The sequence below is a fragment of the Leopardus geoffroyi genome, chromosome A3, assembly GCF_018350155.1.
Source record: "Leopardus geoffroyi isolate Oge1 chromosome A3, O.geoffroyi_Oge1_pat1.0, whole genome shotgun sequence".
Lineage (NCBI taxonomy): Eukaryota > Metazoa > Chordata > Mammalia > Carnivora > Felidae > Leopardus > Leopardus geoffroyi.
In genome coordinates, this window is record NC_059336.1 from 61,049,686 (window position 1) to 61,076,726 (window position 27,041).

The window sequence follows — 27,041 nt, forward strand, 5'->3', positions numbered from 1 at the left end:
GTGAGTTCGAGCCCTGCATCAGGCTCTCCCTCTCTATCTGCCCCTTCTCTGCTCATGCTCTCTCTGTCTCTCTCAAAATAAATAAACTTTAAAAATAAATAAAGCGTGTCTCTTGTAGAAAGCATATATTTGGATCATTTGTTTATTTAAAAATTTTAACGTTTTACTTTTTTGAGAGATAGAGACAGAGTGCAAGCAGGGTAGGGGCAGAGAGAGAGAGGGATACACAGAATCTGAAGCAGGCTCCAGGCTCTGAGCTGTCAGCACAGAGCCTGACGCAGGGCTGGAACAGACGAATTCGAGATCATGACCTGAGCCGAAGCTGGATGCTCAAGCAACTGAGCCACCCAGGTGCCCCTATTTGGATCATTTAAACATCTCCATCCTGTCAGTCACTTTTATTTGAAATACTTAATCCATTTTCTTTTAATGTAAATATGTGCCCTTAATTGTTTTAAATAAACACTTCAGTAGAGGGAAAAGGCTTTTCACACTGAGCAAGCTCTGACTCAGCTCAGATTGGGGTTTTCTAGGGAACCACTGGAGAGGTCAAATGACAGTTCTCTGGGGATGGAGCTTAGATGAAGTTCCATCCTGGTTCTTCTAGTGGCTGCCAGGCTGCTGATCTACAGAGTGATTGTGAAGCTGTTGGCTTTCAAGGCTACCAAGGAGCTAGAGAGCAGGAGGGTGGAATAAGCTGCAAAACTCACTTCATACCAAGATTCAGTCATTTCTCTTGGTTAATGCTCCACAGAGTGCTGCAAGCCTTTAGTTCATTTCCAGAGTTGTGACAACATTGATTCTAATTTTTTTTCACAGTTTTCTCATTGCTTTTGTGGAGGAGAGATTTTGGGGGGGGAGGTCCTTATTCCACCATTTTTAGTGATGTCACTTGCTTATGGTTTTATTATTAAGAAGTATTTTGAATCACATTGAATACTTGGCATCATCATATTTGGTTATCCAAGAGAACTCGGTTTTGGTACTAATTCACTGTGTCCCGAGGCAAGTTACAGTATAGAACCTGTCAGCCTCAGTTCCATTGCTTGAAAAATGATTAGTTGTCCAGTGAAGATGCCAGTTTTGACCACCTTTGAAATTCTGAGCTTCTAAGGGCCATATTTTCATCTACATTTTCGGTTCTGATGCAGCTTTACTGAGTTAATTTTTTTTAACTTTTATCACACTCTGTCAATCATATTTTTGTAATAATTATTTTATTCTGAATGTAAATATTCTTCCAATAGCATCGCTGTTGCTTTTGGCTTTTATTTTTCCTGAGAAGCTACAATGCAGCTGCTATGAATTCTACTATAATATATATATGAAAAAAGCAGTTCTTTCCACCAACATCATGGTTTAGCAGCTCCTTAGCATGATGTTGAAGGAGAGGCCTTTAAATTGGCCCTGGTGTGAGGGGTGATGATGTTCAGGTCTAGAAGTAAGATGCCATGTTACCTGAGCCTTCTCTTACAGTTGCTGGAGAATTGTCACTGAGTTCACTGTCCAGCCACAGATTTTCCGTCACCACCTTGACTGAATCGTCTCCATAAAGTACAGTCCCTGTTCTTGGGCTTCAGCTCCCTTTTGTTGGTCCTGTGGTACAGATGCCTAATGGACCTGGGCACATCCACCCTCCCCACCCTCTTATGCCTTTCTTTGCCGGCACCCTCTCAGTGTCCTCCTTGTGAGGTGAAATCAGCTCCATGGTCTCTTGTGTCTGGGATTCAAGGAAGGGGCACAGAGTTCGACACTACTTTCTGGAAGGCCTAGTCCTCTCATTTTCCCCTGTGCAGGAGGCGATCAGATAATCACCCCTGTTTTTCTCTTCCCACTGAAGTGGACTGGGTGGCAGTGATGAGGCAGGGATGTCCTGGTGGTGTGGCTGGGCAGGCTGGCTGTCAGTCACTGTGGGAGTGGGTGATGTTCATGTCCATCCTACATCTTTTTTCACCTCCTTCCAGCCCTGCATGTTTCTTTGTTTAAGCCCTGCACATGGGGTTGTGGTCAGTCCCTGGCTCCATCTGGCCATTGCCAGGTCTGTGTCCGTGTCTGTGCTGAGCCCCACCCTGGCTCTGTGAGCTGTGCAGGCCTCTGAGTCATCTGGCCAGTTGTGCAGGGGATTTGCTGCTGACCCCGTCTCTCTCTCCTCAGAGCTGCTTAGTGCCTGGCAGGCAGCAGCAGGTGTTCGGTTCCCCGCACGCCCTCTGCTGGCCTGTCACTCCAGGTGGATCCTGCACCTGGGGAGCAGACTGCTCCCCGGCCACAGCCCATCTCCTGTGGGCGGCACTATTTCCACATCCTGGCAAGTTAGGGACGGGACAGCCAGAGCAGGCCTTGTGTGGAGGTGGTGTGGGTGGGCGCCCATGTGCTGCATTCTGAGAGATGTCAAAAATAACCGTGAGCAATGATCCCTCCCATTAGCTCCATACTTCCTTTATGCATTACATCATCTCATTCTGTCCTTCACAGCAGCCTGTGCGATAAGTCTTGTGATAAGTGAGAAACTGAGGCCAGGCTGGAAGGTGACAACCAGGACCCCAGTGCAGACAGCAACTTGGTGCTCTTTCTGTTCTACTCAAGCCCAAGTTCCTCCGTCTGTTTTGTTGTTGTTGTTGTTGTTGTTGTTTTTTAGTTTTTACTTAAATTCCATTTAACATACAGTGTAATATTAGTTGCAGGTGTACAATGTAGTGATTCACCACTTCCGTGCATTACCTGGTGCTCATCACAAGTGCTTCCCTCTGTTTCAAGGTAGAATTTTATTACTTCTGGTTCTTTGTGCAAGTTGCACTTGGTGTGAGCATTGAACAAATGTGCTGTCCCAAAGTGGTGCAGGACCAGTGGGAGCAATGTGCAGCTGCTTCTGCCCCAGGCTGGGCTCCCCAGGGGCATGTCTCAGCCCCCAGTGTAGGTGCCTGAGAAAAAAACTTGGTTTTCCCACAACTGTTTTTTTCAGCTTTGAGCTCCTGGGGTGCATGGCCACCAATCTTAATTTCAGCCACTGGGATGTTTCTCCCAGCCGTTGGCACCCAGCGAGTAGCACCTGTGTTCTGGGAGGTTTCCTGTGGTGCTTGATATCTGGATGGGAGAAATGCTGCTTGGTGCTTGGCCTAGTACATTTGCCTGACCATCAAGACCTCTATCCTTCTGCTTCTGTGCTGGTCCCTGTCGGTGGGCATTGAGACTTCCCCTGTTGTAGTCCCTTTGAGTTTGGTGACCTGCCCCACCCCAGGCCACCCCTGAAGCACAGGGGTTATTCTGCCCTGCTCCTGCTGGGGCTCAGGATGCCACATGACACATCTAAGCCTTGCTTTCCAATGTTTATTTACTTTTGGGACAGAGAGAGACAGAGCATGAACGGGGTAGGGGCAGAGAGAGAGGGAGACACAGAATCGGAAACAGGCTCCAGGCTCTGAGCCATCAGCCCAGAGCCTGACGCGGGGCTCGAACTCCCGGAACCGCGAGATCGTGACCTGGCTGAAGTCGGACGCTTAACCGACTGCGCCACCCAGGCGCCCCTAAGCCTTGCTTTCCTAAACACCCCTCGTGGCTCTTTTCACCCAGAGATCTTGCTGCCGTTGCTTGGGTCCTGAGTCTGGGTCATTGTAAGGCCCTTGCCCTTCATTCTTTGCCAGATTGTTTTCCACCAGATGGAAGAGGCAAGGCTATCATGACGCAGTGGGCATGTAGAGGGAATGGCACAGAGCTTAGAATATGCTTTTGCTGGTGACTGAGCTGTTCACTGGTGACTCTGACACAGAGGGATCATGCACTTGCCCCATGCAAATCCACAATGAACACAGTCTCCAGTTTTTTTAATGTGTGTTTTTTTTTTTTTTTTTTTTTTGAGAGAGAGAGAGAGAGCACGAGCAGGGGAGGGGCAGAGAAAGAGGGAGACAGAATCCAAAGCAGGCTCTAGGCTCCACGCTGTCAGCACAGAGCCCAATGTGGGGCTTGAACTCACAAACCACAAGATCTGAGTTGAAGTCAGACACTTAACCAACTGAGCCACGCAGGCGCCGAAACACAGTGTGTTTACTGGTACCTAGCATGTCGTTTGGCCCCACCTATCCTGGGTGCAGCTGTCTTGAAGTATACCAAATCCCTTTGTCTTATAGATCTAAGAGTAGAGCCAAACAAAGCATGTCCATGACTTCAGAGGGTTCAAATAGCTTGACATCATTCATCCAGCCCCTGTTTGCTCAGAGTATTAGTTGGGACTCTTTCTTTTGTAAATGAGGCTTGCAAAGGCTTGTCTGGCATTTAAAAATCAGACAGACTTTGTGGCCCCTGTAACTGGAACATCATGGATAGCTGCCTTTAGGAACAGCTGGATCCAGGCCTCTAAACAGAATTCCCAGGTGCATTTGCTTTTCTCTCTTCATGTCTTGGTGTTTCTTTCCTCTCTAGACTCACATCCTCCCAGACCCAACAGAAAAGAAATATTTTCAACAATTCCATAAAAGCCCTGAGCCTCACTCTCCTTCGCCTGAACTAAGTCATGTGCCTGTCCCTGCAGCAACCACTCTTGCCAGGGGCTAGAACTACATTCATTGATCAGCTTAGGCCTGCGCCATAGCTGTAGCTCCTGTCTTGGGCCACACCGTGTATTAAGAGTCAGACCTTGGCAGGTTCTTACCAAGTCCCCGAGTGAACACAGTTTCCACCCCCTGAAGGAAGAGTAGCCCCCTCTGCTCAGTAGTGCCTGAGAATGGACTTGCTGCCTCAGCCGATCATTTGAGGTGGCATGCAGCCTAAATGGTCTTAACCTTCCCCTGCTTGGGCTTCTGTTCCAAGGAGGCTGCAGTCCCTCCTTTTTCCTTTGTTTGAACTTCAATGACTCAGAGGAGAAACTTTTGTTAATGGAGGCTGGAGCATGGGATGCAGAACCATGTGCCTCTCACTCCACTCCCCCCCCATTCTGTGCTTTAGATGCATTGCCTCTACTGTTCCCAGGGGTTGGAAGCCCCCCTGGGGTTGGGAAGCATTCTGTCTCTTCCTCTAGAAGTCCAGTTTTCCAGCCCTTCTGAATGCAGCCTAGCCATGATTAGATAGATTAGGTAGATCTTTCTGGGCTCCCCTAAGCCTGTATTGTAAGAGTAAGGGGGCTGGATCCATATGAAAAGCCCTCTTCCCCCAACCAGTGAAGTTGTGTGTCCAGTTCCCACCATGAGGTCATGGACCAGGACACACTGGAGGCCATAAACATTTCCATTGCCTGGATGGTCTAAGCACCACGCTTGTGGCAGTTCCTTGTCCTTGTGGGTGAACACCATATCCTTACATGTCTCAGCTGAAGGCTCACCTAATGATCTGAGGGCCACACCCAGAGGTCTTGACGTACCTCCAGAGCAGTGATTCTCTACCCTGGCTGCATTGGAAATCATTTTAAAAAAATACTGATACCTGAGTCCCACTGTCAGCGCAGGGCTGGGGCATGACCTGAGTATCAGGAATTTTAAAAGCCCTCCAGGTGATTCTGATGTGCAACCAAAGTCGAAAACAACCAATCTTAAGCAGTGGTTCTCAAACTTTGACACACAGAGGAATCATCTGGGGGTCTGGTTCCAGTGGGGATTCTGAGCCCATAGATCTGGGTGGAACTCAAGAGTGTGCACTGCTAACCAGCTCTCAGGTAGTGCTGAGGTTGCTGGTCCCCAGGGGTAGTCAGTAGGTACAGGTGGGTCTTTCCCTTGGCAGTGGGTATGTCAAACATGGCCAAATGGTGAGCTGATGCAGGTCCCAGAGAGAGCGCTGGTGAGGGAATTCTCCAGCACTTCTATCCTCTCTCAGACCCCAGTGTGACGGTCTGTCAGGCATTCTGGGTCACTTCTTGCTGCAACACTTTTACCCTTGGAGAGAAACTAGGCGGGGACAGAGCAGAGCCTCCTCGCTATGCAGCCATCTGATGTGCTGCCAGAGAACTGGGACCCTGTTAGGGCCATAGAAGCAGGTAGCCAACAAACACACTCAGAAGCAGCAGTCCCATGGTCTGTGGGCTCATAGGTGTGTAGACCTTGGGGCTCCACCTCTGCCCCATGCCTGTGCTGGTGCTTCCTGCTTTTGCCAATTGCCTCTGGTGACTCTTTCTTTGATTAACAACTCAGAGTTGCCTGGCATGGATGAAATACTCATAGTAATCAATTCAGTTAACATTTAAAGAGTAAACATATATGAAATAATCACAGCAGTTCTTGGCACATGCTAAGCTGCTGTCATCATTAGGCTTTGGCTCCCTGGAAGGTGGAGTTTGAGAAATCCCCAGTGTCCTCACTTGTTCCTGAGATTTTGCCTCATCAGTACGCCTGCCTTTCTGTGGTCACTTTCCCATTCATCTGCCAAGTAAGGAATGCGTGCAGTGCTCCCTTAGTGACTCCACTGCTGTGTTCACTGTTGTGTCTGCAAATGACCCTGGCCAGTAGGAGGAGCACATGGTTTACATGCTGCACCGTATTCATCATAGTGCACTTTTAAGCACCTGCTGCACACTTGGCACCTGGGGATATACAGAAAGAACTACATTTATTGGTATTGTTCTCAGAGAATTCACACTCTGATTGAGGAAGCCAGCTCTGACCCAGGAGACCGCAAAAGTCATTAATTGTTCAATGTTGCGGGGCCTCTATGTACTATAGCCAACGCCCTGGAGATATTTCAGAAAATGCGGATGTTGCTGCCTTTTTAAGGTCTTCCAAATACAGAGAGGCTGGAATAATTTGGAATATTAGATGTCTTCACGTAACCAGCCAAATGTATGTTCGTATTGCTGCATGTCCTTACTCTCCAAGTGTCGTGTCTCCAGATTACAGCATGGGAAGATATTTACGTCAGACCCAACCAGCCCCCACAGCTGAATCACACAGGAGCACTTTGTCAGAGGATCTTCCCAAATGGCTCAATAAAATCAACTACTTGAGAGTATTTTTGTTTTCTTAGACATTCCAAAGAAAGTTAATAAAGTGAAGGGCCTTCTTCAAAGTGATTATGGGCTTGTTACCTCAGGAATGCTGCCTTTGGATTTTGTGTACATCGGGGGTGAGGCTCACTCATTCAGAACATATTTACCAAGCACCTACTGTGTGTAGGTAGGAAGGCTACAGAGATAAAAAGATCTTGTCTCTGCCCTCAAGAAGCACAAGGTCCAGGAGTGGAGATGTGTGTGGAATAATGTGATGACCAGCCAGGGGCTCTGTGGAAGGATGCAGGGTGCCCGGCAAGCACAGAGATTTCCCAGGGTTCCCAGGGTGGTGGTAGAAGTTGCTGTTGCGTGTGGGAGGTGAAGAGCAGGAATTCCCTGCAGGTGTGCAGAGTCTCCGGTGCGACTGTGTGTGGGCAGGTGCGGAGAAGGTGGGAGGTAAGGCGGTTGGGGCAGGAGGGGCCTTCTGTGGTGTTACCATTGCACTTCAGTTTCTGGATCACAAATAAGCAGCACACTGAGAACTCAATGCTGAAAATGTATTTTCAGTATACTTTGTCCTCAGCTCAAACGTGTTTTTTATGTTGTCTGACTAACACGTCTTCACAGAAAGAGGAATTTGTGTCAATTTTACAGACCTTTATTTTTTCCAGAAGTAATTTAATGGACTATTAGGTATCAGACATGAGTCCAAACCACTCATGTCGTAAGCAAGACTGAGGCCCAGAGAGGGAAACGACTCATTCCAAGTCACTCAGCTGGTTAGTAGCTAGTTAGTGGCTGAACCAAGGCTAACACTGTTCTGTAGATTTATTGCCATATCTGCCAGTGGTGCTGCTGCCCCAAACAACTGGCAGTAGCTTCCTGGAGTCCTGTGTGGGGAGCAATTCTGATAATGATGCTGTGGTTGATTACTGATGTCTGCCAAGGGCAAGCGGTGGGAGAGTGGCAGCAAGAGTACCCAGTGTTGCCATTCCACCTTATCTTTCTTTGTGACGATAAAAAGGAAGTAGCAGAAAAAGCAGAAACTGTGGTTAGTGATAACTTAAACAGTTAGACTTCCAATACATTCATGTAAGTCAGTAACCATTCATTGGGATCTAACATGTGCCCTCAGGGCTTGTAAACACAAAGTCTCATCCCACATAGGCTGGCCCATATTACTAAGCTCACAGTCTCAGGGCCAATGCCGTGTTTCATGAGGAGTGGCAGCAGCTTGCAACAGAATGGGAAAAATGGGGAAAGTAATTTAACAGATTTATGCTCAGTGGTGCATTTGTACTGGTTGTCTAAATAATTTTTTAAGTTAACTTAAAAATTAAGTTAGGACCTTTTTAGTAGCTAAACTGGCAAGGTGATTTTAGACCTATAGAGGCATTAAAATAATATTATATCTGTATCTTTACTCAATTAAAAAAAATAAAGGCAAACAAGTCCACATATAGAATTTGTTTTCACTAATTTTACAGTATTCTCAGATCTTCACATCCAACTCCAAACCTGAATGTTCTCCAATTCAGAAGGATTGCTGGAGCATTCTGGCTTTTGCTTTCAAGAACAAGAAGCTAGTTTTGGGGCTTGTGGCTTAACCCAGGATCAAGCTGGCTGATGGACTATCTGAGAATTGACCTAGAGGCAAGTGAACAGGCCAGCAGAACACATTTGTGTGGTGACAAAAGGTGTCATGCATGCCCATGAGGGCAAGTCTTGGCCACTCAGGTCTCCAAAGTGCAAGCCTATCAGGGGCAAAGGTGTAATTTCATTGGATGTCTGGTTCTGCTTTTTTTTTTTTTTAAATATTTTTATAAATGCAGAGACTTGCACCTCTTTATTTCTGTTAGCACAGCCAAAGCTCATTTCCTTCATCATTAGTGGTGTGTTATTTCCAGTGATTCTTGATGCCCCATGTTGATTCATTTATGTGTGTTATTTCTTAGGTCACCTGGTCCCTGAGCAAGGTCTGCCCAGTGCCTTCCAGCTGCTAGCATGAATGGGATAAGAGCTCACTCTCCCGGGCTTCTCTGTTCTTTCCTGTGCTGTCCCTCTCGGCTGGGATCTTCCTCTCTTCCCTCTGTCAGAGATAGCAGGGACCTTCCTCATCACAGCTGAGCGGCTTCTGTTTGTATCCCTGGGAGTTGGGAGGATGGGCCAGGGCATGCTGAAGGTGACCAGCCCCAGGTGGCCTGAGGTGGAGTGACTTCTTCCCAGCAGCACGCGCAGAATGCCTCCTGACTCTCAGGGTATTGCCCTCGGGTGTCATTTTGCAGTTTCCACAGAGTTCTGCTCAACTGGAAAGAACTGTGAAGAACCTTCAGTGGTGCAACAAGATCTGTGGCTGCTCTCTTCTGGGTTTGTTTTTTTGTTTGGTTTTTTGGTTTTGGTTAAAATCAATGTAAATCATGATGGGGGTTGGATTCTTTATAATGTCACTCTTGGATAGCAAGCAAATAACAGATCACAAATGTGGCACTTACCACTTTGTAAAGGTTAACTCTGAACAACACACAGCAAAGGAAAGATTTTGGAGTTGCCTAACTTATTGCTGACCCTGGAAAGTAGCTATTCTAAGTAATTTAAGGGCTCAGTTGAACTTTGGGGCATTAATTGTTTGGTTTGACTGCCTTTGTGGCTGAAAATAATTTATTGATGGTGAACCCATCTTTTCTATTTGGTGTTTAAACAGCCTGAGTGTTTAAAATAGTACATGAGGAAAAGCACATTTTGATATTTTTAAAATCCCAGGAGGTCATGAGGGTTACTCTTGAGGCATGGAGAGACTAACTGGCATGTCGTGTGGGAATCCAGGCAGATTCCCGGCAAGCCCTCAGAGACCCCGGTTCTGTACCCCTGTCCCAGGCTAGTTCAGCGGGGGCCTGTTCCCCACCTGGGGCACGGCATGGTGGTCCCTGTGTAAGAGGTAGCAGAGCCAGAGCGTCCTGTGACAGAAGCTCCCCGTGGGCCAGCCCGCACTGACGTGCCTTGCAGCATTGGCTGAGACATTTGTCTTCCTTGCTGTTCCATGCTCTGTAGGATCCACGGTGGTCCTCCAGCTCTGACACAGAAATGATGTGGAGACATGGGGAACAAGACCTCAGGAATGACAGAAACGGCCTCTCACAGACAAGCTCTTGGTTCCAGTGGCCCAGCAGGCAGGGCCTGGCGGGATGAGATCTTGCAGAGCAGGAACTTTCCCTCAGAGCTCCCCGGGCTCTCACACTCCCCTTCCTCACACTGTCAAGTCAGGACAACCGAGACTCAGGGAGGGGAGGTCACAGCTCCAGACCCCGGGCCCCAAGTCCTGGTCTAATTACATCCTCTGTCTTGTCTTCAAAAGAAACTATTGGAACTTCTCCTAATTACGAGCAAAATACATTTTCAATCAGAAAAGCTGTAAAACTTAGAAAAGCACAAAAGGGAAGGTTAAAATACATATAATTCTGTGACCCAGAAAAAGCTGCAGGTCACATCTTTCTGTGGTTCTTTTTGTATTTCTCTTATGCACCCAGAGACTTTAAAAAAATAATGGGCTTTACTGCACACAATTTGTTATAGCATGCTGCTCATCAAAAGAGAGTCCATGGGCAGCGTCATTGCCATCACCAAGGGACTTGTTAGAAATACAAGACTCTTGGGGCACTTGGGTGGCTCAGTTGGTTAAGCGTCCGACTCTTGTTTTCAGCTCAGGTCATGATCTCATGGTTCTTGAGTTCAAGTCCTGCATCAAGCTCTGCATGGAAAGCACAGAGTTTGCTTGAGATTAATTCTCTCTCTCTCTCTCTCTCTCTTTCTCTTTCTCTCTCTCTCTCCCTCCCTCCCCCCCGCCCCTCCCCTACTTGTGTGCTGTCTCTCTCACAAGAAATAAACTTTATAAAAAGAAAAAAAAAAAGAAAAAGAAATACACGACTCTCAGGCCCCAACCCAGACTTCAGGAGAGTCTGTTATACAAGCCTTCAGATGACAGGTCTGCGCAGCCGCTTGTGGAAGCACTGCCATTGGCCACTCCCCACCCCTCACCCCCAGGCTGCAGTGCACTGGGGGCACTCTCCTATGTCAATCACTATTCTCCTGTAATGTGACTTTTTGTGACTATGGAGAATTCCCTCATATGGCAGTATCCCAACACCATCACCCGTCTCGTCTCGGGTTGATGAGCCTTTCGAGTGTTCCCAGGGTGCTGTCATTAACAGATGCTTGATGATCTCCTGAAGGCAGGTTCCCCAAAGCACAGTTACTGGATCTGCAAGGGTTTTGAGGGCCACCAGACTGCCAGCCCAGAGAGGATGTAGCTTGACTGTCAGTTGAACTCTTGAATGCTTCTTAGGAGGCAACTGCTCTCAGGGGGAGAGCTCACACCTGGGTGAGGTACAGGCCTTGATTTGAGTCAGATTTTCCACTTCCTGGTTCTGTGATCGTGGACTGGTTTGTTTTCTCACCTGCAAAAAGGAGATTTTACCATTTAATTCAGAGGGGATTGTGAGCCTTGAATGAGAATATAAACCATCTGGGACCTGGGACCTGCTTTATTCTCTTCCTTCTGAATGAAATGAGTCCAGGGGCCTGACACAAAGCCCTTTGGTTTCCTTGCTTGAAAATTTTTCTGTTGGGATTTCTAAACTGCATTGTAATAGGAATGCATCAGGAGTGTTACTGACTTTTAGTTTGGTTCTCCCATGTCCCAAGGGGTATATGGCTTGGGCACTCCAAAGAAGGACAAGGAGAGTGTCAAAGAAAGGAAATTCCTGAGCATTTTTCTTGAAATTGAGCAGAGATTTAAGAGGTACAAACTGTGCCGTGGAGAGCACACTGGGAGGAGGTGCAGAGGCGGGCGTGTGCAAGCAGGCTGGAGTGCATCTTCCTCGCCTGCTCCTCAGTGTACCTCTCTGTCCCTGAGACATCCAGCACCGTGACCCCATGATGGGCTCACATAGCAAGTGGCAGGGTGGGCTCCAATCTCAGCGTGGCTGATGGATGTCGGCCTCAAGCATGAGTGGGTTGCTGCTGTGGGTGGGTTCCTCTGGGTTTGACCAAGCTCATGCCTCTGGAGGAGTGCTGCTCACTGGGACATCAGAGAATCAGCCCTGAGGCTGTCTCTGACCTTCAGTAGTTCACTCTACCACCTGGGCCCCTGAACTGCCTACAGGAGACACAGGAGACCCCTCCCCCATGTTGTCCCTCTTCTGGGAAAAGACTATTCTGTTAGCAGCCAACTCCTCCTGCCAGCATTGAGGCAGCTGGCCTTCAGCCTCTAAAGTGCACAAAGGCGAGTATATATATAAAAACCTTCAGGGGCGCCTGGGTGGCGCAGTCGGTTAAGCATCCGACTTCAGCCAGGTCACGATCTCGCGGTCCGTGAGTTCGAGCCCCGCGTCGGGCTCTGGGCTGATGGCTCAGAGCCTGGAGCCTGTTTCCGATTCTGTGTCTCCCTCTCTCTCTGCCCCTCCCCCGTTCATGCTCTGTCTCTCTCTGTCCCAAAAATAAATAAACGTTGAAAAAAAAAAAATTAAAAAAAAAAAAAACCTTCAAAGGTCTTAGTGATTGTTTTCCAAATTCTCTAAAACTCACTACTTTCTTTTATCACTATCAACAGACAGCGGTCAGGCTTTAATGTTTAAATTATGAACCATCTGACTAGAATTTTATATAGATGCATTTTGGAAAACAGAAAAGCAAGCTAGGACATTCTTAGAACCATCTTCAGAAGTCACCCCCTCCCCCTTGCTGCCCACTTGTTCCTTGGTTTCAGTGATAATACAGAATCACACCTGTCATCTAGAGCCTTCTGCCAGCCCTCCAGGTGTTGCCTGGAAACTGCTGATTGTCCTGGGTTAACAGCCTTTAGACTCTGGACAGATTTGAGGCAGGTGGCATTGCGAAGCTGGGTTGCTGGGGTCCATCGCTTGTAAATGGCTCAACTGCAGGTATCAGAGAGGACATCACCAGGGAGGGCAACTTTGTGCCTGGGAGAGGCCGGGGAGCCTCATCACACAGGCTGCAACTGGTGATTTCTCTCCAGTGGTGTGGTCTGTGCACCTGCCAGGTGTGGTCTCTAGCAGGGAGTATTGGGAATCCTCTCACCCTGCAGGGAGCAGGGTGAGCAGGTGGCCCACTCCCAGAAGCATTTGGAAGGTCCCAGGAAAACATTCACAAAACATATCATGGATCCAGGATAACATGATAAGCCTTTAAGAACAAATAACAAGAAAGCCAGAGCTAAGGAGCACATGTTCAGTGGCAGAGATGAGTGTGTCCCCTACAGTGACCCCTCACTCCACAGGTAGTAAGTGCACTTCAAGGAGGGCAGGACTGAATGGATGTGCTGTGTGTCCCTGGTGCTGGAAGGAGAGGGAAGCATAGGACTTGGCTGTGTTAGGCTCAGAATTTGTTTGGGATTTTTCAGCATCAGATCTTATTTCTCCCCGGGATCAGCCCTTAACCTAGATAGGAAATGCAACCTTATCCCGTCATTGCCCTTTGCCTGCTTCTGTGGCAAACCCAGTACAACAAAGCCCAGGTTTGTCATTTTTCATCCTCAGCAATTTGGCAGCGACTCCACTCAGAGGGAGGCGGGTAACAGCTCCAGACCAACTGCCTGCCGTGTCAGGTCATCTCCACACGTGGCCTTCCAGAGTTGGGGTGAACGAAGCAAGTGTATGTGTTTCTTAGCTTTTACTGCTCTGTGCTTCACACCTCCCTCTGGAGTGGCTGTGGTCCGCAGAGGCCCCACTTTCTTGTGCCCGAGGAGGTGGGGGTGCTGCCAGGCCCAGTGACGCTGCTTGGGGAGATAGAGAAGAAGGCTCTGGATCAGCACCCAGTGGTGTCCACTGTGGAATGTGGGGGATGGGACAGGGAAGGCCCTCTCTTCTCCCTGCTGCTGGTTTCCAGCAGGATGAAAGTGCAGGAGGCTTACTCTACATCCAGAGGGTGGCTTCCTTTTAGCAGCGCCTCAGGCCTGAGCCCCCAGGTGGGCTTCTGAGCGCAGAGAGATGGGGGGAGGGGAGTGCCACAGGGACCACCCTTGGGGCCAAAGAATGGACTCTCAGAGTCTATTATCACGTGTTCTAGTAAGTTTATGACCTCCTTCCTTACAGATGTTAATTTATCTCCTGGGATTGTGGCCCCACCCCTGCCCCTGCCCTGAGCCTCACTCTCTTCTTTTGTTCCAAAGGGACAGCAACCCAGCAATTTAGGATTCCTTGTGAACCCAGGCCTTTGTGCTGTGTAAAGCCCTGCGCAGGGACGTCCTCATCATTACTGTTTCATAAAAATCTTTTTACTGATAATTACTCAACCTCAGTGTCTGAGTCTGCCTATTTTGCGTGGGCCAGAATGAGGGGTGGTGTTATGTCTCCTTATTAATAGTCCTTGGAGCATGACTTCCTACCAAAAGAAAAAAAATCTCAGCTCTGCATCTGCCGTGCTGCAGAAGTGCCAATCACATATGTAACATCCCAGATAAATTAAGCTGTAAGAACTTGCTTTGTGTCATTATTCTTGGTATATGTACATTTAAAAAGAGAGTTTATTATCTCAGTAAACTGATGAAGTTAAACATGAACCAACCTGGGATCCAGTGCCCCATTTGTCAGGTGTGTGTGCAGTAGTCAGCACAAGTGCACCTCTCCAAGACTGAAGGTTTTAAGTTACATAAGTTACATCCTGGCAAGGTATCCCCAGCACTAGAGTGAATTTGTATTATATTTTTCCAAGAATTATGCAAATACAATTTCTAAATTAAGGCTGCAAAGTTCGAAGCTCTTATGCTTACCTATTTTTGAAATAATGGCTTTGTAAAAGTCCCTAATAGAATTTTTTTTTACTCTAATAACCTGAGAATTCTAAACTAATGTTCTTCAAATCTCCTGTGAAAGCATTCACTCCTGGATGTGTGAAAATAGGTTCCTCCTGTGAGAGCCGTCATGCATCACAGTCTGAGGCATGAGATTTATTGAGTATTTCTGTAGGCTCAGGCTTCATGTGTGAACACAGGTGCATGTGCACGTATCTACGTATATACACCGCACTGTATGCATTCCCAGCTAAGTAGCTTATCAGCTTGCCCATTTACAAGAATTCAGAATACCGTGAAATCAACTGTTATATAAGTTTCACAAAACGGTGTAGTTTATCTTACGTAAGGTACTTGTTTATATGCTTATAAACTGTGCTATTTTTCGTGTTGATGATGGAGTTTGTTTGGATGAAGCTCTGTTGTTTATTTGTAAAGAAACAGCCCAGTGAACTGTGGCTCACTGCCTCATTCTTTCCGGATGCCCTTGCTGTTCATGCCCAGCCCATAGCCAAAGGGAAGCTTGAGGATGGGAACAAGGCATCTGGAGCAGGGATATCCTCTGCATCCGTATTCTTTTACTCCCGAAGACCGTTGAACTTCAGCTCTGCATGGTTGTCCCTAAGAAATGTCTAAAGGAAGACAGTGGACAAGCAGAACCCAGGCTGGAGAAATGTGGCATAGTTTAGCTAAGTGGAGTGCTAGATGGCCTTGGGATCTGAATGGGTAGTTGATGCTATCACATTTTTATCAGAGATTAGACAGATTCATTTGTCTAGCGACTATTATAAGTGCCTCTGGTTCATTTGTTCATTCATTCATTCAGCAGTGTTTATTGAGTACCTATTGTATGGCAGTACCATCCTGGTACATATTCCTTATCCTCAAGGAGTTAGTCTTCAAGTTTTACACACTTCACAAGACAGGGGATGATTTGCCTCTCTAGGTCAAGCCTAATTTTAGTTTTTCATGAGATAAACGAGTCCAGGATACTGGGAACTTCAAAACTTGACCACCCAGTATGCTCTTTTACTCTCTCCTCTTGCTCCATTCAGAGCAGTATGACTCAGTATCTGAGTTCTCTGGTTTTAGCCCTTTGCTTATAAGACTTCTTGGCTTTCTTTTCCCCCAAAATATCAAACTAGAGCTATCCCTTTCTCCTCCCTGTCCTTTCTGACAGTATACAGAGAAGGTTTTGCGCACTCATATCTAGGTGTCTGCTTTTTTTTTTTTTTTTTTTTTTTTTTTAAAGGGTAGGAGGTCCTCTAAGCACTTCAAGAGAAATGGCTGGCTGTGGTGAGTCCAGCGTTGACACCCCTGTCACTTTGGGGTGGACGCAGTGGTCAAGTCCTTTGCTCTGGAGGATAATAATATCTATCATGAATCACTAAGCTGCCACAATTTTTGAAGAGTGATTTCTCACAGGAACTTTGCGAGCATTACACATCTCATTTGCCTCAGTAACGTGAAACTTATTTTTCTAAAAAAGATACAGGCAGATCCTGGTGTGACTCACTAGAGAACAATAGTTAAGTCACAGTTTATTTTCATCTTTTTCCCCCGAGAAAAGGAAAAATTGATTAAACGTATAGGAATGTAAGCAGGCTTAAATCTATAAAGCAGAACTGGGTCAAAGAATCATGCAAACACAGTTAGGATTAAAATTGGCAAGTTCTATGAACAAAAGGTGTGTTGCGGAGGTCCTAGGTCATCCTGAAGGGGCACATCAGTCTTCTTGGGGAAGCAGAATTGAGGTTGACATCGCAAGGATAAGTAGGAGTTAATAAGAAAAAGGTAGGGTGTGAGGGCAGGGAAGAGCATGTTTGAAGCAGAGGGAACATCTGCAAAGGCCCTGGGCCAGAAGGAAATGGAATGTTTTAGGGAGGGAGAGCAGGCCAGGGCACACATTTGTGCTACTTGTACTCAGGGCCTGTGGCTGAAATCCAGACTGCCTCCCCCTCTTGTCCACATTGAGGTTTACCCACATGCGTATTGCTCTCCATCCCTCCAATCCTACCCACACCTCCAGCTTCCATCTAAGATCACACCCGTCTTCTTTAATATTTTAGTGTGGAATTGCTGGAGACAAATTTTATCATGTCTTCTTTTCCAAAAACCTCTTTGTTTCACCTTTTTTTTTTTTTTTCTAGTAACACTTTTTTTATCCAGGAGTTTTGATGACATGTAATTTATATACCATAAACTTCACCTGTTTAAAGTACACCATCAACATATATTTCTAGTAGTGCAACTATGAGCATAATCTAATTTCAGAACATACTCATCTCACCCAAAAGAAACCTTGTGTCCATTAGCAGTCACTTCCTACTCTACCTCTCCACCCCACCCTCCCGCCTCCCGGGCACCCCACTCCACAGCTCTAGTCAATCACTAATCTATTTTCTGTCTCTAGGGCTTTGTTCTGGATGTTCCATAGTGTTTGTGTCTGGCTATTTTAACTGAGCAGAGTGTGTTCATGGCTGATCCATACTGCAGCATGTATCAGTACTTTGTTTCTTTTTGTGGCCAAATAATATTCCATTATGTGTATATGCCACATTTCGTATCTGTTGATCAATTGGTGAATATTTGGGTTATTTCTATGTTTTGTTTTTATAAATAATGCTGTGAACATTGGTGTACAAGTTTTAGTGTACACTTTTTTCGTTTTTTTATTGTTATATAATATACATAACAGCAAAGTTCATCATCTTAACCATTTTTAAGTGTACAGTTCAATGGGACTAAGTACATTCATATTGTTGTACAACCATCACCACCATCCTTCTCCAGAATGCTTTTCATCTTTTTTTTTTAATTTATTTATTTTGAGAGAGAGAGAAAGAGAGAGAGCACACTTGCACAAGCAAGCAGGGGAGGAGCAGGAAGAGAGGGAGAGAGAGAATACCAAGCAGGTTCCTCACTGTCCATGCATAGCCTGATGCGGGGCTCTAACCCATGAACTGTCAGATCATGACCGGAGCTAAAGTCAAGAGTTGGGCACTTAACCATCTGAGCCACCCAGGTGCCCCAAGAATGCTTTTCATCTTGTAAAACTCAAAGTATATAGCCATTAAACAATCACTCCCCATTACATCTTCCCTCAGCCCCTAGAAACCACCATTCTACTTTGTCTCACTATAATTTTGACTCTTCTAAGTAGTGGAATCATACAGCATTTGTCTTTTTGTGACTGGCTTGTTTCACTTAGCATAATGTCTTCAAGGTTCTTCCATGATATAGCTTATTTCAGAATCGCCTTCCCTTTAAGGCTTACCTAATGAGGAGAGACTTTCTTTTGTCATTTTGTTTTTTTATTCTATACTTTATAGTTTTTTATCACTGATTTCATGCATTACTGTCTTCTTTTGTGTTTAGCTGATTTTTTGGTAGTGAAACATTTCAGTTCCTTTCTCCTTTCCTTTTGTATATATTCTATAGCTATTTTCTTTGTGGTTCCCATGGGGATAAGTAACACTTAACATCCTAAAGTTGTAACACTTTAGTTTGGATTTAAACCAACTTAACTTTAGTAACACAAAAACCTCTGTCTCCTTACATGTCTGTATCCATTCTTTTCAGTTGTTTATATCACAGAATAATGTCTTTATATTTTTTATGTGTCCTAAAACATAAACTAATAATTTTAAAAAATGCATCAATCTCTTATATAGAAAACAAAATGTGGAGTTATAAACCAAAGTTACAATACTGCTAGCTCTTAGGCTACTAATTGCTTTTTAAAAAATGTATTAAATTCCAGTTCTTTCCTTTTGCCGCTGTGGCCATTTCCATGAGTATGATTAGGCTTTAGAAGAGGCTTACCTCTGGTGTCTTCCGTTGTGGCAAAAAGGTCTGGTTGGTCCCCATGAGAACAATGTAAGTGCTAATGCCAACTCCCATCAGCAGATCAAAGATGGGCTGGTCATCCGGGAGCCTGTGACTATCCATTCCTGGGCTCAGTGGCAGAAAAACACTTTGGCCCTGCCAGAAGGTCAGGCATATGGGCATAAGGAAGTGAAAGGGTACTGCCAGTGCTGGATGAGGAGGATAAGAATTCTGCACTGACTGCTCAGAAGATAGTATGAATCTAGGAAGACTGACCACCTCAAGTGCTTTGAAGAGTGGCTCCAGGCCAAAAAGGAGGAAATTATCATGGCTGTGTCCAAGGAGGAAGAGGCCAAGAAATAAAACTCCCCCTCTTTTGTCTATACATACTGGCCTTGGCAGTTACATAGATCAATCATTCAATAAAACAAACATATATATATATTGTATATATATATTATATATATATATTGTATATATATATACAATATATATATACGTATATATATACATATACATATATACATATACATATATAATTAAGCATATATATATCTCATAAATATAATATTTTATATTAGATATATTAGATCTAATATATTAGTCTCAAATCACATAGAAAATAAAAAGTGGAGTTGCAAACCCATGTGCCCATGTGTTTACTTTTACTGAGAGCTTTATTTCTTCATATGGCTTCAAATTACTCTTGGGGCACCTAGGTGGCTCAGTTGGTTGAATGTCTGATTCTTGATTTCGGCTCAGATTATGATCTCCCAGTTCGTGAGTTCAAGCCCCACATCGGGCTCTGCACTATTAACACAGAGCCTACTTGGGATTCTTTCTCTTCCATCCTCTCTCTCTCAAAAATAAATAAATAAGCTTTTAAAAAAATTACTGTCTAGTGCCCTTTTGTTCAACCTGCAGGACACCCTTGAACAATACTTGTAGGGCAGGTCTAGTGGTAATGAACTCCCTCAGGTTTTGTTTATCTGGAGATATCTTAATTTATCCTTCACTTCTGAAGGACAGTTTTGCTATGTATATGGTTCTTGGTTGACATTTTTTCCTTTTAGCACTTAGAGTACATCAGCCCACTGCCTTCGGCCCTCTAGTTTCTGAGAGAAATCTGCTTTATTGAGGATCTCTTGTGTGTGTTGATTGGCAGTGTGGGTCTTTTTGAGTTTAGCCTACTTGGAGTTCATTGACCTCTCTGGATGTTTATATTCATGTCATCAAATTTGGGAAGTTTTGGGTCACTATTTCTTCAGATATTCTCTCTGCCTCTTTCTCTCTCTCTTCTCAATCTGGGACTCCCACAATGCATATGTTGGTCTACTTGGTGAAGCCCCTTATGCTCTGTTCTTTGTACTTCAATCTTTTCTCTTTCTGTTCCGCAGACTCAATAATTTCCACTGTCTTCAATTTTTCTGATTCTTCTGCCTGCTGAAATCTGCCTTTGAATCCCTCTAGTGACTCTTTCAGTTATTGTATTTTTCAGCTCCAGATTTTTTTTGTTGTTCCTTTTTAGGTTCTCTCCTTTATCCATATTTCTGTTTTGTTCATACATTGTTTTGTTGACTTTCTCCACATCTTTCTTTAGTTCTTTGAGCATATTTAAGACACTTGTATTAAAGTCTTTGTTTAGGGGCACCTGGGTGTCTCAGTTGGTTGAGTGTACAATTCTTGGTTTTGGTTCAGGTCATGATCTTGCAGTTCTGGGATCAAGCCCTGCATTGGGCTTTGCGCTGACACCATGGAGCCTGCTTGCAGTTCTCTCTCTCTTCCTCTGTCTCTGCTCCTCTCCCTCACTTGCTTTCTCTGTCTCTCTCTCAAAATAAAGAAACTGAAAAAAGTATTTGCCTAGTAGATCTGCCTTGGGTCCTTTTTTTAGGGATAGATTTAAAACTGGATATTTGACTCTAATAATGTGGTAACTTTGGAAATCAGATTCTCTCCCTTAGGATTTGCTGGATTTTGTTTTTATTTTTATTTTTTCAATTGCTGTAGGCTGTCTCTGTGCCGAGGATCAGCCATTAAATTAATTGATTTTCATATATTAAACCAACCCACATTCCTGGGATAAATCCCACTTTTATGTTTGCTGGATTTGATTTGCTAGTATTATCTTGAGAATTTTTGTGACTATACTCATAAGAGATATTGTCTGTAATTTTCTTCTACTGTGAGGTCTTTGTCTGGTTTGGGTATCAGAATAATACTGGCCTTATAGAATGAATTGGGAGTTGTTACCTTTTTTTTGTATTTTGGAGAACAGTTTGGGAAAGGAAAGTTTGCAATTAATTCTTTAAATGTTTAATAGAATGCAACAATGAAGATATCTGGGTCTGGGCATTTCTTTGTGGGAAATTTTAAGTGACCAGTCCCTTTTCTTACTGTAAGTGTGGTCATATTTTCTATTTCTTATTGATTCAAATTCAGTGGTTTCAGAAATTGTCCATTTCATCTAAGTTATCTATATTTTTGGAATATAATTATTCATAATATTCCTTTATAATCCTTTTTATTTCTATAAGGTCAGTAGTGATACTCTTTGATTTTTGGTTTTAGTAATTTGAATCTTCTTTCCTTTTGTTTAGTTGAAGGTTGATCAATTTTGTTGATGTTTTGAAGAACTGACTTGTTTCATTGATTTTCAAAATGTTTTCCTATCCTATATTTCATTAATTTTTGCTCAGATATTTATTATGTTCTTTTTTCTGTTTGCTTTCAGTTTAGTTTGCTCTTCTTTTTGGTTTCATATGGTGGAAAGTTATGATATTGGTTTAAGATCTCTTTTATATAGGTGTTTATAGGTATAATTTTTCCTTTAGGCATGTATCTTACATGTCTTGGTGTGTTGTGTTTTTATTCATCTCAAAGTATGTTATAATTTCTCTTGTCATTTCTTCTTTGACTTCATTGGTTATTTACAGTGCATTACATAATTTATACATATTTGTAAATTTCCCCAAATTCTTTCTGCTCTTGATTTCCAATTTATTTCCATTGTGGTTGGAGAATATGCTTTATTTTTTTCATGGAGATATATATATATATATATATATATATATATATATATATATATATATATTCAAATTGGTTTATACAATTGCTCAAGTCTTTTACGTCATTGATGAATTTCTGCCTATTGTTTTTTTGAAAGTGAGGTCCCCAATTATTGAAATTACTAGTATTATTATTGAATTGTCTGTCTTCATTTTATCAATTTTTGTTGCATGTATATTGAGACTCTGGTTTTAGGTACATACCTGTTTATAACTGTTATGTCTTCCTGATGGATTTACCAATTTATCATTATAAAATGACTCTATCTATGGTTATAGTTTTCTCTTAAAACCTGTTTTTTTTCCTGACATTAATAGAGCCATTTCGTTGGTTACTTAGGAAAGTGTTGTTTAATTTACACATATTTGTGACTTTCCCAAACCTCCTCTCTCTTATTTCTAATTTCATTCCACTATTGCCAGAAAGCATACTTTCTGTAATTTCAAGCCTTTTAAATCTCTCTAGGCTTGTTTTATAGCCTATCTGTGGTCTATCCCATAAAATCTCTCATGTGCACTTGAGGAGACTTTTTATTCTGTTGCTGGGTGGAGTGTTCTATAGATTTCTAGTTGGTTAATGTTATTCTTTCAAATCTTTCATTTCTTTGTTGATTTTCTGCTTAGTTGTTCTGTCAGTTATTGAGAGCAGGATATTAGAATCTTCAACTATTACTTTTGAATTTTATATTTCCATCAGTTTTTGCATCATCTAGGAAGAAAAGCTAGCTCTAAGACTCTGAAGTCTCTCTCAGTGTTATCTCATTTTTAGGACATTGAAAAGTAAAAGACTCCAGTGATTAGATGATACTTTCAAGGCATATATTTGGAAATGGTTCTAAGATTTTCAAATGATTTGGCACATGAACACTGGTATTCAGACTTGTTCTCATTTGCTTTTAAACAACGTAAACTGCATTTGTGGATCTGTGATTATTGACTTTAATTTTTTTTTTAAAGTTACTTCATTGTAATTGTCATCACTCACCCTCAGAATCTCAGGTATAACCACACAGGTGTAGGTAGAGTCAGCTTTCTCAAGGACATGGTGACTCCAAATCAAAGCAGCCACAGACACTGGAAAAAGTACAGGAGAAGCACACATAGATTTGACCTTATGAAATACCATCACCCGGGCCAAATTTAGCTCTGTTTTTAATCTTTTCAAAGTCATGTTGCTCTGTAAATAAAATATAGTTTCCTTCAATAAGGATTATTTATTTTTTACAAAGTCAGGTTTCAATAATTTTCTGGAGAATTTCCCCAGCCTTAAATTGGGTTATAAAAATAGATCTATTTCAGGAACCAGATGATTTACTGCTTTTCATTTTACTGGCCCCTGTGTCAGTCATCTACAGAAGCCTCTCTCATTTTGTCAACTGTCTTGTTCCTATGTTGTGTTCAGTTCCTTGCTCCAGGCACTGTCCTAGGTGCTGGTAGGACCGCAATGGACACAACAGGCACAGAGCTCACCCTACCAAACTTGAAGTCTTGGAAGGGTGGGGAATGCTAGACAGATATCTTATAAACAAGTCTTTGTTAACAGTGTTGGTGTTAATTTTTTTTAATGTTTATTTAGTTTTGAGAGAGAGGTGCAGGTCATGAGTGGGAGAGGGGAAGAGAGAGATGGAGACACAGAATCTGAAGCAAGCTCCAGGCTCTGAGCTGCTAGCACAGAGTCTGACTCAGGGCTCTAACTCATGAGCTGTGAGGTCATGACCTGAGCTGAGTCGTCTGCTTAACCAGCTGAGTCACCCAGGTGCCCCAGTGTGGGTGGGCATTATGGAGAAAGGTACAAGTGCTGAGAAAAAATACCACTGGGATATGAATATGGCCTGAAAGATATTGTGGGATTAATAGGTCTGTAGGGATGTGCATGATTATGTGATCAGGGTATGCAATCAGTTTATAGATATTTTTCTTTGCCTTGTATAGGTAAATATAATAGATTGGAACCTTTAAGATACCATATTAAAATCTATTCTCATTCTTCATGTGAATAAACCTTTGTAGAATTTTTCAATATAAGCTGCAGCTAATGATGAAATTATTCTATAAGCTAGAAAGAAGCCTGTGGTTACAATTAGGTTTCATAGAGAGGGAGTGGGGCAACCCCCACAGGGAGCCTTCACTGGATGTAGAACTCCCCTAGATTCTGTAGGTGCCCAGATCACACTGATGAATGCTGTGAACTACAGAGGGAGCTGGAGGCTCAGCCCCCTTTTGAGTCAATGAGAACCCCTGAAGAGACCCCCTCAGGTCCAGATTTAAAGAGTAAGTTTTCCTTTATTTGGACTTGAGCTGTCAGAACAACAGGTTTGGGGTTGGTGCAAGAAGGCAGAAAGCTGGAGATACGCCTGAATTGCAATCTACTTTACTCTTAGGATTGCCTTTGCTGTGTCCCAAAGGGTTTTGACTGTCGTGTTTTCATTTTCCTTTACTTCCATGTATTTTTTAATTTCTTCTTTAATTTCCTGATTAATCCATTCATTCTTCAGTAGGATGTTCTTTAACCTCCATGTATTTGAGGGCTTTCCAAATTTTTTCTTGTGGTTGATTTCAAGTTTCATAGCATTGTGATCTGAAAATATGCATGGTATGATCTTGATCTTTTTGTACTTGTTGAGGGCTGATTTGTGACCCAGTATGTGATCTATTCTGAAGAATGCTCCATGTGCCCTCGAGAAGAATGTGTATGCTGGTGCTTGAAGATGAGATGTTCTGAATATATCTGTTAAGTCCATCTGGTCTAGGGTGTCGTTCAAAGCCATTGTTACCTTATTGATTTTCTGCTTAGTTGATCTGTTCATTGTTGTACGTGGGATAGTAAAGTTTCCTACTATTATCAAAGAGTTTCTTTATGTTTGTGATTAATATATTTATTTGGGTTCTTCCAAGTTGGGGGCATAAATATTTATATTTAACTTTTCTTGATGGATAAACCCCTTAATTGTGATATAATGCCCTTCTTCATCTCTTGGTACAGTCTTTGTTTTAAAATCTAGATGGTCTGATATAAGTATGGCTACTCTGGCTTTCTTTTGACTCCATTAGCATGATAGGTGGCTCTCCATCCTCTCACTTTCAATCTGCAGGTGTCTTTAAGTCTAAAATGAATCTCTTGTAAGCTGCATATAGATGGATCTTCGTTTTTTTCCCCCCATTCTGATACCCTATGTCTTTTGATTGGAGCATTTAGTCTACTTACATTCAGAGTGATTATTAAAAGATAGGAATTTAGTGTCATTATGTTACCTATAGAGTTGGCGTTTCTGGTGATGTTCTCTGGTCCTTTGTAGTCTTTGTTGCTTTGGTCTTCTTTTTTATTTTTTCCTCCACTAAGAGTGCTCCCCCTCCTTAAAATTTCTTGCAGAGCTGGTTTAGTGGTAAGGCACTCCTTTGGTTTTTATTTGTCTAGGAAACTCTTTATCTCTCCTTCTATTCTGAATGACAGCCCTGCTGGATAAAGGATTCTTGGCTGCATATTTTTCCTATTCAACACATTGAATATTTCCTGCCACTCCTTTCTGGCTGTCAGGCTGAAATTAACAACTCAGGAAACAACATATGCTAGTGAGGATGTGGACAAATGGGGACCCTTTTGCACTGTTGATAAGAATGCAAACTGGTGCAGCCACTCTGGAAAACAGTATGCAGGTTTCTTAAAAAGTTAAAATTAGAACTACCCTATGACCTAGCAATTGCCCTACTAGGTATTTATCCAAAGGATACAAAAATGCTGATTCAAAGGGGCACATGCACCCCAATGTTTATAGCAGCATTACTAACAATAGATAAATTGTGGAAGGAGCCCAAATGTCCATTGACTGATGAATGGATAAAGAAGATGTGAAGATGTGTGTGTGTGTGTGTGTGTGTGTATACACACACAATGGAATACTACTCAGCAATGAAAAAGAATGAAATCTTGCCATTTGCAGCAATGTAGATGGAACTAGAGATTATATTATGCTAAGTGAAATAAGTTAGAGAAAGACAAATATATGATTTCATTCATATGTGGAATTTGAGAAACAAAACAGATGAACATAAGGGAAGGGAAAGAAAAATAAGATAATAACAGAGAGGGGGCAAGCCATAAGAGACTTTTAAATACAGAGAACAAACTGAGAGTTGCTGGAGGGGAGGTGGGTTGGGGGGTTGGCCAGATGGTGATGGGCATTAAGGGGGGCACTTGTTGGGATGAGCACTGGGTGTTGTATGTAAGTGATAAATCACTGGGTTCTACTCCTGAAACCAATACTACACGATGCTAACTATCTTGAATTTCAATAAATAAATTTAAATATATATAATGGAATATTAATCAGCCACCAAGAAGGAAATCTTGCCTAATGCAACAACATGGATGGAGCTAGAATGTACTATGCTAAGTGAAAGTGAAATAAGTCAATCAGAGAAAGACAAATACCGTATGATTTCATCATATGTGGAACTTAAGAAACAAAATAGATGAGTATATTGGAAGAGGCAAAAGGAGAGGAGAGAGAGAGAGAAACAAAACACAGTAGACTCTTAATGATTGAGAACAAACGGAGGGTACTATGGGTACCCTTAGATGGGTGATGAGTACTAAGGAGGGCACTTGTGAAGAGCACTGGGTGTTGTAAGTGATGAATCACTGAATTCTGCTCTTGAAACCAATATTGCACTGTATGTTAACTAAAATTAACATTTTTTTTAAAGGGAAAAAAAAGAAAGCTAAGGTTGAGGGTGTTGGGGTAACCTGACTTGAACTTTGAGTTCAAGCAGAAGGGGTGCTGGGAGTTATGGGGTGTTCGCCACATTGCCTTTCTCATTATGGTTTTCCTTCTTCTGGCTTGTCATTGAATTTTACAGGGAGGGTGGGGGAGGTTGTGTGTTTAGAAGGGCAAGTCCTTGGGCCCAGTAGAGAAGACATTCCATGGTGACGGTTGTGGAATGTTTCCCCCTGGAGTGTCAATGAAGAGGATGTCCTAGGTCTGCACACTCCACAGTCTCAGAGGGCAGACATTCCTCTGTGGCCTGGAGTGTGTTCTTACCAGTTACCTGGCAGTGGTTTGATTCACCTTGCTGTACACGGTCCTTCAGGCTACAGGACTTTGGGAAGCACAGGTGTCATGTGGGAATCCAGGTGTCTTGATCTTTGACTGATAAAGTTGGCTCTAAAATGAGCTACTTGCATAAGGAGACTATCTTCGTGAGACAGAATCGAACTCACCTGCTACCAGATGTGCTGGTTGTGTGTGCTCTTATCTACATTTATGCAAAGGCGTACATAAGCATGCAGTGAGGAACAAGCTTCAGAAACTGACAGCTGTTCTCAGCAAGGGCTTGTGTGTGCTGTGTTCTCAGTCCATTTAATTAAAGTATTACTATCCCCATTTTGTATATAAGAAAACTGAGGCTCAGCACTGGTATGTGGTAGAGTGAGGCTTCAACCCCA

The 27,041-nt window shown here is 43.3% G+C and overlaps 1 protein-coding gene and 1 pseudogene across 3 annotated transcripts in view; both read left to right on the forward strand.

Annotated features, from left to right (window-relative positions):
* CRACDL (CRACD like) overlaps positions 1–27,041 on the forward strand; it is a 145,239-nt gene that overhangs the window by 48,250 nt on the left and 69,948 nt on the right. The window lies entirely within an intron of this gene.
* LOC123580675 lies at positions 18,499–18,896 on the forward strand (annotated as a pseudogene).